Source organism: Pseudophryne corroboree, chromosome 11 (genome assembly GCF_028390025.1).
Source record: "Pseudophryne corroboree isolate aPseCor3 chromosome 11, aPseCor3.hap2, whole genome shotgun sequence".
NCBI classification, from domain to species: Eukaryota; Metazoa; Chordata; class Amphibia; order Anura; family Myobatrachidae; genus Pseudophryne; species Pseudophryne corroboree.
In genome coordinates, this window is record NC_086454.1 from 27483389 (window position 1) to 27498101 (window position 14713).

Below are 14713 nucleotides of genomic sequence, written 5' to 3' on the forward strand. Positions count from 1 at the left end.
ATAATCATATGTACTCAGTACTTGGTTTGGGCCCCTTTTGCATGAATTACTGCCTCAGTGCGGCGTGGCGTGGATTCTATCTGCCTGTGGCACTGCTGAGGTGTTATGGAAGACCAGGATGCTTCAATAGCGGCCTTCAGCTCTTCTGCATTGTTCCGTCTCATGTCTCTCATCTTTCTCTTGGCAATGCCCCATAGATTCTCTATGGGGTTCAGGTCAGGCGATTTTGCTGGCCAATCCAGCACAGTAATCCCACGGTCATTGAACCAGGTTTTGGTACTTTTGGCAGTGTGGGCAGTTGCCAAGTCCTGCTGGAAAATGAAGTCAGCATCTCCATAAAGGTTGTCTGCTGAAGGAAGCATGAAGTGCTCTAAAATGTCCTGGTAGATGGCTGCGTTGACTCTGGACTTAATAAAGCACAGTGGACCAACACCAGCAGATGACATGGATCCCCAAATCAACACAGACTGGGGAAACTTCACACTGGACTTCTTGGATCTTGGATTGTGTGCCTCTCCATTCTTCCTCCATACTCTGGGACTTTGGTTTCCAAATGAGATGCTCTCATCAGAAAACAGGACTTTGGACCACTGAGCAACAAACCAGTTCTTTTTTTCTTGTCGGGAAAAGGCCATTCAAATGTGTGGGGGAGCTTCACAAGGAGTGGTCTGACACACAGACGGATCCTGGACATGGGCTTCAAATGTCGTATTCCTCTTGCCAAGCCGCTCCTGAATAACAAACAACGTCAGAACCGTCTTACCTCGGCTAAAGATAAAAGAGAATCTATGGGGCATTGCCAAGAGAAAGATGAGAGACATGAGACGGAACAATGCAGAAGAGCTGAAGGCCGCTATTGAAGCATCCGGGTCTTCCAGAACACCTCAGCAGTGCCACAGGCTGATAGAATACATGCCACACCGCATTGAGGCAGTAATTCATGCAAAAGGGGCCCAAACCAAGTACTGAGCACATATGCATGGTTATACTTTTCAGAGGGACGACATTTCTGTATTTAAAATCCGTTTTTCGGAATATTTGGATATGAGATATTTAACCTGTATCTTATGGTGTTCCACCCGGCAGCGGTCCCAGCCTCACCTCCTGACATACTCCTAGCAAGGACATAGCATGTCTAGGAACAATCACATGAGAGGTAAGATGCTGCAATCTGCCTGCAGGGTTTTTGGTTCACAGCCTCTCCTTAAGACTGATTGGTCAGGTCACGAAAAAAAACAAATTAAAGGAAAAAAGAGAAACTCTAAGAAGGGAGTGACGAGTGTAAACGTAACATACTGTGCCGTATATTCTAATGAATTAATGATGCAATTCCAAGTATTCAAATATATTTATTCAAGTCAACCCGCCTGCAAGTTGCAGCAGTCCGTTGCACCAGGATTCTATGGGAACGTTAATCAAAAATAATTCCTGAGGATTGAATTTTTATTCTGATAGGCGCCTGAAACTTCATATTTGTGCATAGAAGCAGTACTTTTATATTACAAAGGACTGTGCATCCCAGACAGCATTATAATAAGGAGGAAGCGGCTGCTCAGAGGGTCAGAGACGGCAGCCAGTGATTGGCTAGGAGCTGCAGGAGGCGCGCAATCATCAATTCCTTGAATCAAACATTTTCTGGACGCACTGTGTCAGGCGGAGAGCGGCTGCTGAAACTGTCTGAGGCATACAATCCCTTTAAGCAATTTTACATTTAATGGTCTTTTAAGCTATTTAAAACATGAAGCCATCTTGACTTATCTTTCACTAATTATTCTTGACGGTTTATAGCTCATTAACTATACTTGCTGCGCTGCATAGTAACTAAGACAAGAGAACGGAGAGCAGTGACAAGGCTCACATAAGTCATAGACAGTGACGCAACTATCCACAAGCCTCGGAGCAGTCACCGGAGGTTCGGGGGTGCCCCGTGGCCACCACCTGAGGTTCAGTGTCATCACCAGGGGTTCGGGGGTGCCCCGTGGCCACCACCTGAGGTTCAGGGTCATCACCAGAGGTTGGGGGGTGCCCCGTGGCCACCACCTGAGGTTCAGGGTCATCACCAGAGGTTCGGGGGTGCCCCGTGGCCACCACCTGAGGTTCAGGGTCATCACCAGAGGTTCGGGGGTGCCCCGTGGCCACCACCTGAGGTTCAGGGTCATCACCAGGGGTTCGGGGGTGCCCCGTGGCCACCACCTGAGGTTCAGGGTCATCACCAGGGGTTTGGGGGTGCCCCGTGGCCACCTCCTGAGGTTCAGGGTCATCACCAGTGGTTCGGGGGCGGGGGTGGGGGGGAGATACACTGTACACTGGATTACTGACATTTACACAGCACATGCAAGCTCTGCAACACTATATGTGGAGTAAATAAATGTGTGCTCTGTATAGAAAATACAACAAGAAAGTAATTCTGGAAAGAAGATACAGATAATTTTACTTCCACTGTTTATCAGGGTGGAGAAAGGGATAAAGCACCAAGTTATACCAGAGGTTTGACACACCGGAGGCCAGGGAACAATATTATTATATAGAACATTCAATATGAAGGAGAGTGAGGGGGGCGGAAGGAGTACTAGGGGGGTCATTCAGAGTTGATCGCTAGCTGCATTTGTTCGCAGCACAGCGACCAGGCTAAAAACCGGCAGTGCGGCGTAATGCGCACGCGCGTCGTACGGGCACAACGAATTATGTAGTTTTGCACAGGTCTAGCGAAGCATTTCAGTCGCACTGCTGGCCGCAGAGTGATTGACAGGAAGAGGGCGTTTCTGGGTGGCAACTGACTGTTTTCAGGGAGTGTTCGAAAAAACGCAGGCGTGCCAGGTAAAACGCAGGCGTGGCTGGGCGGGTTTGTGACGACAAAACAGGAACTAAACAGTCTGAAGTGATCGTAAGCGCTGAGTAGGTTTTGAGCTACTCTGAAACTGCACCAAAAAAAACTTTGCAGCCGCTCTGCGATACATTCGTTCGCACTTCTGCTAAGCTAAAATACACTCCGAGGGCGGCGGCATAGCGTTTGCACGTCTGCTAAAAACTGCTAGCGAGCGATCAACTCGGAATGAGGGCCTATCTACGGCTACTGCAGAGAACTGATTTGCACCACCTCCCACAAGCAGGTTTATTACAGTACGATGTTAGAGGTAGGTACACATAAACATGCACTAGTTAATTTAGGCGGAAACTTGTTTTTCAATGTTATATTCCTGTTTATTCCCTTATGGCTAGGCGGTAGTTCCCAGGTGATATAATTCTGGTTAGACACTGGCTGATACACAACATAAGCAGTAACATGCAGTCCTGAGGTCGGTACACGTCCGCTTCGGAGGCTGGATTAGAGACTTTGCTGCACAGGGACAAGTCCAGTATTTAGCATTATGAGGTTCCACATTTCCCATTTGCCAAAATATTGTCATTCTATGCGGCATATTCAATTGCGAGCTACATTTTTCAAAACACTGCAGCCGCGCATTTTTTCCTGTTGAATTGCTGGGGAGAAATTCAGCCAGGGTAATTTCTATAGGAATTAGCGCTCTTTTTTTCTTTAGTAGCCCCAGAGCAGCTGCAAACTCAGGGAAAATCCCTATTTTAAAAGTTAAAAAATGTCAGGACCTGCTTCAGAACCCCTTGGACCCCCCCTGCCCTCACATTGACCAATTAGGTAATCGGAAGTTTTCAATTAGTCCAATAATTACATATCATAATAGGTGTGAATAAATATGGCCTCAAATTATCTCAAAATAAAAGGTTAATAAAGCCCAAATTAAGTGACAGTATTTTAATGCAAAATAACTGCTATTAACTTTCCAATTCGTGATACAGAGAGGGGAAGACGGTCTCTGACGGATCGCGTGCACCCAGTAGGAAACTGGTACAAGCTCAGTTACTAACGATGACAGCTGCGGTGGCAGCATGGCTTCCCGCTTACGGATGACGGCATTAGCATAAGGTAGTACATCTGGCTTCTGCGCCCACCTGCAGATAAAGCCACTTTGCGTGCCGTTTGAAACCAGCCCCTAGGTGCATCTGGGGGGTGCACAGCTCTCCCTTCCTCCATCGCGGGATATGGCCATTAGGTCGACACGCATTTGGTCGACAGGTCAAAAGGTTGACATCAATTTTTCAGATTCTTTTCTTCTTCAATTTTTGGACTTTCATACTTTATGATCCATGTGGACTACGATTGGCGAGCGGACACGGTGCACTAATTGGGGTTCCCCGTCATTTTACAAAGAAAACGACACACAAAAAAACAACAACCTCGCGTCGACCTTTTGACCTGTCGACCCAATGCATGTCGACCTAAGTTGTGTCGACCTAACGGCCCATACCCCTCCATCGCCTATGTATTGTTTTTGACCAGAGCTGTGTTCTATGCGATATCTACATAGTGCATGCCCCATAGTATCCCAGCACTGCGTTATATATTCATCCTGCTCTGGAAACGGCTGCAAAGAGCACCGCAACCCCCAGCGCCCTCCTACTCCCCGTCTTCTACCGATTAGCAATCAGGATGTTTCTAGACGGGTGTCCGAAGGAAACAGGTTAATGAAGCCAGACATGCTGAGATGTAATTGCCAGTCTGCCTGACGTACCTTATTCACGCCGGCTACAAATCACTATAGCGGCTGATTTGCTAGATCAGTGCTGGTACACGGCAAAGCTAGCCAGGGATTAGACTCATCGCGATGATGTTCCCGGTGACTCATCACCTGCAGCCTCCGCTCCGTGCTGCCACAAATCTGACACCAGGGCCGGATTCCCCAACTCTAGGAGGCGTCAGACAGGAAGAGATCGGCAGAGCAAACCTGGACAGGTGAGCACCACTCAGGGTAACCTACCGATCTCCCTGGATGCACCCCTCGCCTGGCTCCACGCTGCACAGAACCTGCAGACAACGTGATCTCCATTATAAAAATATAGCTGTATAACAGGAACTTCCTATGCCGCTAGTAATATGCCCACAGTGGCATCTATAAGACAACATGTGGCTCCTGGTTACAACTTTAACATATAATTCTTTGCATTCACAGCAGTGTCCAAAGACATCTTAGTTTTTAATCTGTAAAATAGTACATTAGCTACAAAAGTTACACCACAAATGTGTGGCTGATACACAGAATAACGGAGGCCCCCTAAGCACCGGTCATACAGTGGCAGGATAACGGAGGCTGCACTAAGCACCGGTCCTACAGTGGCAGGATAACGGAAGCTGCACTAAGCAACGGTCATACAGTGGCAGGATAACGGAGGCTGCACTAAGCAGCGGTCATACAGTGGCAGGATAACGGAGGCTGCACTAAGCACCGGTCATACAGTGGCAGGATAACGGAGGCTGCACTAAGCACCAATCATACAGTGGCAGGATAACGGAGGCTGCACTAAGCACCGGTCATACAGTGGCAGGACAACGGAGGCTGCACTAAGCACCGGTCATACAGTGGCAGGATAACGGAGGCTGCACTAAGCACCGGTCATACAGGGGGCAGGATAACTGAGGCTGCACTAAGCACCGGTCATACAGGGGCAGGATAACTGAGGCTGCACTGAGCACCGGTCATACAGTGGCAGGACAACGGAGGCTGCACTGAGCACCAGTCATACAGTGATAGGATAACGGAGGCTGCACTAAGCACCGGTCATACAGTGGCAGGATAACGGAGGCTGCACTAAGCAGCGGTCATACAGTGGCAGGATAACGGAGGCTGCACTAAGCAGCGGTCATACAGTGGCAGGATAACGGAGGCTGCACTAAGCAGCGGTCATACAGTGGCAGGATAACGAAGGCTGCACTAAGCAGCGGTCATCCAGTGGCAGGATAACGGAGGCTGCACTAAGCAGCGGTCATCCAGTGGCAGGATAACGGAGGCTGCACTAAGCAGCGGTCATCCAGTGGCAGGATAACGGAGGCTGCACTAAGCAGCGGTCATCCAGTGGCAGGATAACGGAGGCTGCACTAAGCAGCGGTCATCCAGTGGCAGGATAACGGAGGCTGCACTAAGCAGCGGTCATCCAGTGGCAGGATAACGGAGGCTGCACTAAGCAGCGGTCATCCAGTGGCAGGATAACGGAGGCTGCACTAAGCAGCGGTCATCCAGTGGCAGGATAACGGAGGCTGCACTAAGCAGCGGTCATCCAGTGGCAGGATAACGGAGGCTGCACTAAGCAGCGGTCATCCAGTGGCAGGATAACGGAGGCTGCACTAAGCAGCGGTCATCCAGTGGCAGGATAACGGAGGCTGCACTAAGCAGCGGTCATCCAGTGGCAGGATAACGGAGGCTGCACTAAGCAGCGGTCATCCAGTGGCAGGATAACGGAGGCTGCACTAAGCAGCGGTCATCCAGTGGCAGGATAACGGAGGCTGCACTAAGCAGCGGTCATCCAGTGGCAGGATAACGGAGGCTGCACTAAGCACCGGTCATCCAGTGGCAGGATAACGGAGGCTGCACTAAGCACCGGTCATACAGTGGCAGGATAACGGAGGCTGCACTAAGCAGCGGTCATACAGTGGCAGGATAACGGAGGCTGCACTAAGCAGCGGTCATACAGTGGCAGGATAACGGAGGCTGCACTAAGCAGCGGTCATACAGTGGCAGGATAACGGAGGCTGCACTGAGCACCAGTCATACAGTGGCAGGATAACGGAGGCTGCACTAAGCACCGGTCATACAGTGGCAGGATAACGGAGGCTGCACTAAGCACCAGTCATACAGTGGCAGGATAACGGAGGCTGCACTAAGCACCAGTCATAGTGGCAGGATAACGGAGGCTGCACTAAGCAGCGGTCATACAGTGGCAGGATAACGAAGGCTGCAATAAGCAGCGGTCATACAGTGGCAGGATAACGAAGGCTGCACCAAGCACAGTTTACACTGCATACTTACCCGGGTCTGACCCCGGTAGACACCAGGGTCAGATTCCCGGGTCACTGGACCTGGGTTGTTTTTTGAAAGGACCCTTTAACACTGAGCCATGACCTGGGCAGACCCAGCAATAACGCATAAAAAAGGGGTATAAATGGTGCGGCCTGTGTTATTCATCCCGGGTTACTTTTCAGAGCTGCTGACTGCTGTGTAACTGGAGGCCTGCCTCAAGAGAGCGTCTAGAGTGACACGCAGGGCAGACACGGGTTCAGTGTGAGAGGGGTCCACCTGGGAATACCCTGTGACCAAGGTGCAGTGTGAAAAGGGTATAAGAGCCAAGACCCAGGTCCTTACCCATGTTCCATAACCCAGGAGATAGCAGGCTCCAAGCCCTGGCTTCTGTCTGAAAGTGGTATAACCGAGATATCAGAAGGGTCAAGAGAGTTCCGTTAATATGTAATATCAGATGCATTACAATACTATAATGGAAGGAGTTACTGTATTGCTGGATAAAGGATGAATACTACAGATGTGTCCTCATACATCATTGCTGAGTCGCACCTATTGGCGTGCCAGGTCGCTAGCAGAGCTGCACGGGACCTGACGGCTCACACCCGCCGGCCATCTTGCATTACGTGGCGTATTGAGGTAAGGCACGGGACCTGACGGCTCACACCCGCCGGCCATCTTGCATTACGTGGCGTATTGAGGTAAGATGTATACATCTGTAGCTCAGGGAAGCGCCCAGTACAGACTAGGAGAGCATCATGCAGAAGCGGCTATATGTTACCATTATACTCTCGCCATTAATGTCTCTGCATTTTGATTAACTCTGAAACGTCTCTCTCTCTCAGGCCATTATCACTAATTAATCTGTATCTCAGGCCTGTGAGCGAGAACAAAGCATAATCACCAGGCTCTTATGGGACACCGTGGACATGTACAGAATAATTACACACCAATGAGACAAATACATGGATCTGAGTAACAAGGACTATTGAAGACTACTCAAGATTTCCAAGTACAGGCAATAAAGCATTTGATCATTATTACGTCTCTTAGGAACAACACACAAGCGCTGTCCCCCTGCCACATGGATAAGACGGGTGTGGATCATTAGATGGACAGTGTCTAGATCAACGAGGTTTAGGTCCACCACTTTAGGTCGTCACTAGGTCGATAGGGTCTGAAGGTCGACAGGGTTTCTAGGTCGACAGGTCTAAAGGTCGACATGAGTTTTTCATGTTTTTTTGGTGTCGTTTTCTCCGTACAGTGACCGGGAACCCCAATTAGTGCACCGTGTTCCCTTGCTTGGCTCGCTTCGCTCGCCATGCTTCGGGCAAGGTCCCTCGCTCCGCTACCGTTGCGCTCGGCACAGGTTACCGTTCCAATCGTAGTCCACGTGGATCGTTAAGTATGAAAAAGTAAAAAGATTTTTTTTTAAACTCATGTCGACCTTTTGACCCGTCGACCTAGAAACCCTGTCGACCTTGAAAACATGTTGACCTAGTGACTGTCGACCTAGACACTGTCTATCTTCAGACCGGATCACGGATAAGACGTCAGTGGGGTCGATTCAATTCAGCTAAAGTTAAGTCAGAGAATGCCCGTTCTCGCCGACTTAACAGGTAGTTTTGTCGGGAGAATGAGCATTCTCCGACTTAACTACCCGCGGCGATGCGGATTCCCTCTTTTGTCGGTTTTCTTCTCTCACCCCCCGGGGCTGAGAGAAGAATTCCCGACAATTGAGGGTAATTAGTCGCTGTATTGAACAGCGCCGGGAGCTAATTCCCGGCGCTATTCAACTGTTGCTGAATTGAATCGACTCCAGTGATACTTCTGTTAGCCATGTGGCCCGTGCAGCTCCTACTATAAAATGTCCTGGCACCACCAGGTCTCCATACAGCCCTTCGGCCAAGGGTCCATCCCTGTGGGGTGAGCACTCCTTTCCTACAGTGCAGGTTTATGTCTGGATAATCAATAGCAGGCTGTTGGGAGACGGAACGTTTAATCACTATGCATGATACGCAATTGCAGCTGGTTGCCAGGTAACTACTAATACAGTAATATTAATTTTGGTACACAAGTCTTTTTCCAGAGAATCACCGGAGACCGTGCTAAACACAGGACACAGCCAGAAAAACGCACATTGTAACAGGATGTATCACAAACAGGGACTCACAACTTTGTCCTACACAAATTATTACAACTGCAAATTAACACATTGGACCTCATTCAGATCTGTTCGCTCGCTAGCTATTTTTTGCAGTGCTGCGAACAGATAGACGCCGCCTATAGAGGAGTGTATTTTAGCTTTGCAAGTGTGCGAACGCTTGTGCAGCAGAGCGGTATAAAAACATTTTGTGCAGTTTCTGAGTAGCTCTGACCTTACTCAGCCGCTGCGATCACTTCAGCCCGTTCGAGTCCGGAATTGACGTCAGACACCCGCCCTGCAAACGCCTCGACACGCCTGCGTTTTCCCTACCACTCCCAGAAAACTGTCAGTTGACACCCACAAACGCCTTTTTCCTGTCAATCACCTTGCGATCGGCTGTGCGAATGGGTTCTTCGCAAGAACCAGTGCACAGCATCGATCCGCTTTGTAACCGTACGACGCGCCTGCGCATTGCAGTGCCTACGCATGCGCAGTAGTTACCTGATCGATGCGCAGCGAAAAACGCTAGCGAGCGAACAGGTCTGAATTAGGCCAATTGACCGACTTCAGAAAAGAGACAGTAATATTGTTCTAGTAGATGAAAAAAAAAACTGAATAAAAACAATTTAGGTTTATGAACATTGTAGCTTTATACTCGTGTGCGACGCACACATGGCGCTGTAGGAAGTTCCCTGGGAATGTGTGGTCAGAGCTTGGTAGGAATAACATCATTGTCAATGTGGACAATAATAACTAAACACCCCTCGTCCTTTACTGATATATACAGGCATCAATAGCATCACTGTACGGTACTGCGGGCCCCTTGTGGCGCCATGTAGCACATAACAATAAGCGTTTCCTAACTCTTTCTAACACTGAGAACTGCGCTCGGAATAGAAGGAAACTCACCCCGGCCCTGCACAAATTACTTCTGCTACATTACTGTGGTCAGGAAACGTGTTTCAAGCACTGGTCACATAACAGGGCAAGAGCGAATCAGCCGGCGTGACAGGGTATGTTGTAGAACGGGGTATGAGACTCAGGGTCGACACCAATAAGGTCGACATGGACAAAAGGTCGACATGAGTTTTTTTGGTGTTGTTTTCTCCGTAATGTGACCGGGAACCCCATTTAGTGCACAGTGTCCCCTCGCTTCGCTCGCCATGCTTCAGGCAAGGTGCCTCGCTCCGTCCGCTACCGCTGCGCTCGGCAGAGGTTACCGTTCCCAATTATAGTCCACGTGGATCATAAAGTATTAAAAAGTAAAAAAAATGTGGAAACTCATGTCGACCTAGTGTTAACCTGGAGTCCGGATACCGTAGAACGACCCCTTGGCAGGGATATCACTAGAGGGACCAAACTGTAAAATACACGTATGTACAACAAAAGGTCTCGTGCTCTTTTCATCTCCCGCCTGGACTACTGAAACCTCCTTCTCTAGTCTTCATTTCCCGTCTCATCTTCCTACTGTATCTCGCCACTCTGATCAACCTCACTTCTAACTCTGTCACTACCTCCCCCTTCCCCTACATAATCCAGCCTCAATCTCACAGCACTCAATTCTTCTCCGTCCCCCTCCTGGACTCTATTGGTTTCCACCCTACATTAATAGACTCTGATACTTTCCATCTGCTATTCCCAGGGCACTGGGACATTGACTTATACTGGTAATAATGGTCACTCACTCGTCTTATCGTCTGGCTATTTGATTTTTCTCCTGGGGCTGTTCGGATCTTTTCCTATGGCACGGACGTGTATTTATACAACTTTCTCTATGAGGCGCTACAGACACCATAGGAATAATAGAACAGCAGTAATGGAATACTGCTCATATTTACAATGTAGCCAAGATGCACACACTGTGTCCGAACAAAATATATACAAATACATGGTCACATAAACATTTATATACAACTTATTTTAGATAGAAAAATAGAGCGGGTTATCACCAGTAATAAGACCACGTAGGATAAAACCCATTACAGATATTTCATGCACAATAAAAACGACAGCTTTAAATTGGCGTTCCTGCTCTCCCAACGTGACGTACTAGCCACTCACATTATGTGTTTAGACTGTTCCACAATTACATAACGTTATCAAAACAGCAGCATTTATCCAATGAGGCTTCTTCAGGAGAACCGCCAAACCCCAAAAAGTATTTGTGAAGTAAGCCGATAAAATACTGCAACTTACAGCTGATGAATCTCCCCCAGCACTGCCCAACAACTGTGTCATGATACAGGATGGAAAAAACAAAACATTTCACCATTCCCCGTCCCCGTGTATGAATTAATCAATCCCTATGGTGCATTTCTGCAAAGCAAGTCTGAAAAGCCGTCAATCAGTCACTCACTACACATAAAGGGGGGTATTCAATGGTTTGAAAAGTCAGTTGGATTTCTGTTTTTTTTTCTAATAGACAGGAAAAAATACAGACGTTCAACCGACTTTTCAAACAATTTAATTCCCCCCATAGCGTCACATTCTGATTCTCACGCAGAAGTCTATTGTCGGTCGCCTGTCTGCGTCGTTAAGCAAATGCTGCTACAAAGTCCTTCCCTTGTGTATACCCATGATGTTGAGTGTGCAAGGACTGACGCACCCTCTTTTAGTGCTTGCCTGCGCTTTAGTACAGACAGGTACCATCCTTATAGACCTTAGAGAGAGAAGGTACATACGTATAACCAACATGGCGTCCTCCAAAGGCTCTGGGAAATAGAAAGCTTGTATATATTAGGGGCCAATATGGATGCCACTTGCATTCTTTTAAATCTCTCCTTAGAGGTAGCGGAGACCACTCACTGCAAAGCCTGGCAGAAGGCAGCAGTGAAATCCCCATTCTCTCGATCCAGGTATTTTTCTGTAGAAGCGCCGACACAAACATGAAGTGGGCTGCGTTATCCCCACTGAATGAGAGACTTTCTAAGACATTATTTAAAGCGTGACATCATAACTGGAAAGAACACAAACATCTCCTACTCACAGCAGCCTTTCACAGCCTCTGTAAGCTCAGAAAAGCAGGGGTGAGTCACGTTCCCGGCTAATAAGGCTCTGGGATGAGGCACAGAAGAGCACAGCTACTGGAAGACACAATATTGTCACTTCTTACGGTAACGTCTTCAAAGCAGCGCGCACCAGTCGCAGATGAAAATCCGCAGGAATATCAGTTTTTATCTGTGTATTGCCTGTGCGCTCTGAAAGAGGTTGTCATGTAAGACTGCCAGTGTCTCGCCCACGCTCTGACATTAACCTACTGACCTAAATGTATTGGACAGGGGAGACAGAGCTAGAGCGCGGTAAGGAGATCTCAAATCTGATAATGAAGGATGAGACAATCCTCCCTGGAAGCCTGATATAACCACCAGACACAAATTAAACATCACGTACCGCTCTGTGAAATATACAGGAACGTTAGGACAGAGTTTGGTGACATCTCAAAACAGTGTCGCGGAGCTGACCGGCCGCTGGAGTGTAAGCTCCCAGGCCCACCAGACTAATTTCTCATGTGAGCTGCATTTGCAGTCACATAAGTCATTTCATGAAGATGAGGTGGCGTGCAGGGCTTATTAGCTATCTCGCAAAGCCAGCCCACACACACACGGTATATGGCGGCAGATGAACGAGCAAAGGTTAACGCAGCAAAAGACCCAAGAGATCAACATTGCAGCAACGCATCCCTGCACAGGCAGTAATGTCACCATAACACACAGAGACAGAATAATAGCACTAGTTTGCTTTGTGACTTCTGTAAACTAAACTCTTTATAACTGATGCTTGTACTCTAACACTACATACAATGACAAAGCACGGCCTACACACTTACCTGCACTAGGTATAAGAGCAAAATAATAATAAAAGTGGACTCAGACCGTTCTTGTTACATATTCTCCAGTTTAGATCAGGCCGCAGGTATACTGCACTAATTACATGAATCGTTACATGCGAGATAAGCTGCATGGAGCAGAGGGCTGCTAGTCTTTGTAAATATTTTTTCTAAGGAAATTGTTCAGAGAAATGAATCCTCCTGGAAATGGTTTAGGGATTAGATATGATAATATTACTACATTTTGCACATATAGTATCCATCTTCTATGGCATGACGGGTCAGCTACACTCTGCGGCAGAGAGTATCTAACAAGCATCTTACTGGGATGTTTCTTAATAATAGGGGTGAGGAGGGGGCTGTATACAAGCGTTTGCCTGCGTCCTGCCCCGAAAGCTGTGTCACCTAGCAGCAAAGCGCTAATCGCACTGGTCAGTACAAAGAACATTTACTACACAATGGTGGCTATTACTGTAACAGATACCTCAATACAGTTTTACTGCAAACTTACTTACAGTCGTTCATTAAAGATGCAAAAAATAAAATGGGTAATTACACAGAACAATTTGCCAACCTGGCCCAGCAACCTCGCAAACCCACCTGCTCGCCAGGTGTACGAGCACCAACTGTAATGGCAAGCGACGTAGGAGCAGCACCAGTGCGTCTGCACAATGTAGTAACAGTATGCAATAATAATTGAAACAGCATGTTTTGTCATGTATCAGCCCCATGCAAATGAAATCGGGGGGGGGGGGGGGGGGGGGGGGAGACAATTGCCAAGACGTGCGATATCTACAGCCAACAAACCCAATCTCCTCTAACATGGGTCTTCAACCTGTGGCCCTCCAGCTGCTGTGGAACTACACATCCCAGCATGCCCTGCCACAGTTTTGCTATTAAGGCATGCTGGGATGTGTAGTTCCACAGCAAGTGGAGGGACACAGGTCAAAGACGCATGTTAGAATGACTTGCAAAGGGAAAATATTTAACCCAATCACTGCCAGCACCTTCAAGGCTTTCCTGTAAACAGTAACATTTACAAATATATATATATATATATATATATTTATATACACACATACATACACACAAATAAGAAAAGCCCCAGGGTACAGAAGCAATTCTCATCAGCATCATCTCTTGCCCATTAAGCTTGCACTCTAGGCGTCCCTGGAGAACCCACTGGCCCCCATCAGGTTGCAGCCCCAGGGCTCAGAGTGATGGACTGATGCCAGCTGCTGGTAAATGCTGGCCACAAGAGCTGGCACTTGCCTCCCCGGGCAGGGCAGCTGGCAGGGGCCAGGGCAGGCGCTGTCACTCACCCGTCAGCCGCGCACACCGAGCTCACATAAACAGCCGCGTCCGTGACCTACTTTCTGCCCTCACTGTAAATGTCGCACCACTAACCTACTTTCCAGCCAATGACGTGCGGCGGCGGCCCGGCTGCCTGTGCCAACCAATCAGCGCGCTCCCCGAGGCCAGCCGGCCAACGGGAGTCCGCACCTGGTAGACGTCCCTCCCACCTGCGCCACTGCCCGCCTCCTCCAATCAGGTGCTTCACCGCTCTAGAGGTGGGTGGGGAGAAGTGGAGCTCTCCGGCCGCCATCTTTCTTGTGGGCTCACTGACAGTAATATATACATAAACATGCAAGGTAACCAGCAGAGCAGCTGTTATGCAAGACTGGGAATGGTCACAGAGTTCTGCACTGACACATTCACACCTAATTAGTGACAAGCATAATAAACATAGCTGCTAATAGGACTCTTTTTAAAAGTGTAATAAGTTATTAAAAAGCCCTATTGACAGCTAGGCTTATGTTACTAATAACAATCACCTGTCTCTGGTTTTCACACCTACACTGCAAGTACAGTAACCTG

At 48.3% G+C, this 14713-nt stretch overlaps 1 protein-coding gene across 3 annotated transcripts in view; it reads right to left on the reverse strand.

Annotated features, from left to right (window-relative positions):
• The window catches only part of BMAL1 (basic helix-loop-helix ARNT like 1), a 62902-nt gene extending 48655 nt beyond the window's left edge, over positions 1–14247 (reverse strand). For 2 of the 3 annotated variants that reach the window (XM_063946401.1, XM_063946403.1), the window contains exon 1: positions 14158–14247. The gene's annotated coding sequence lies outside the window, so the exon portion shown is untranslated. Of the gene's footprint in view, positions 1–13921; positions 14122–14157 lie in introns of those variants that run through there. The other variant, XM_063946402.1, reaches the window with a different exon arrangement.
• Positions 14248–14713: the final 466 nt, after the last annotated feature.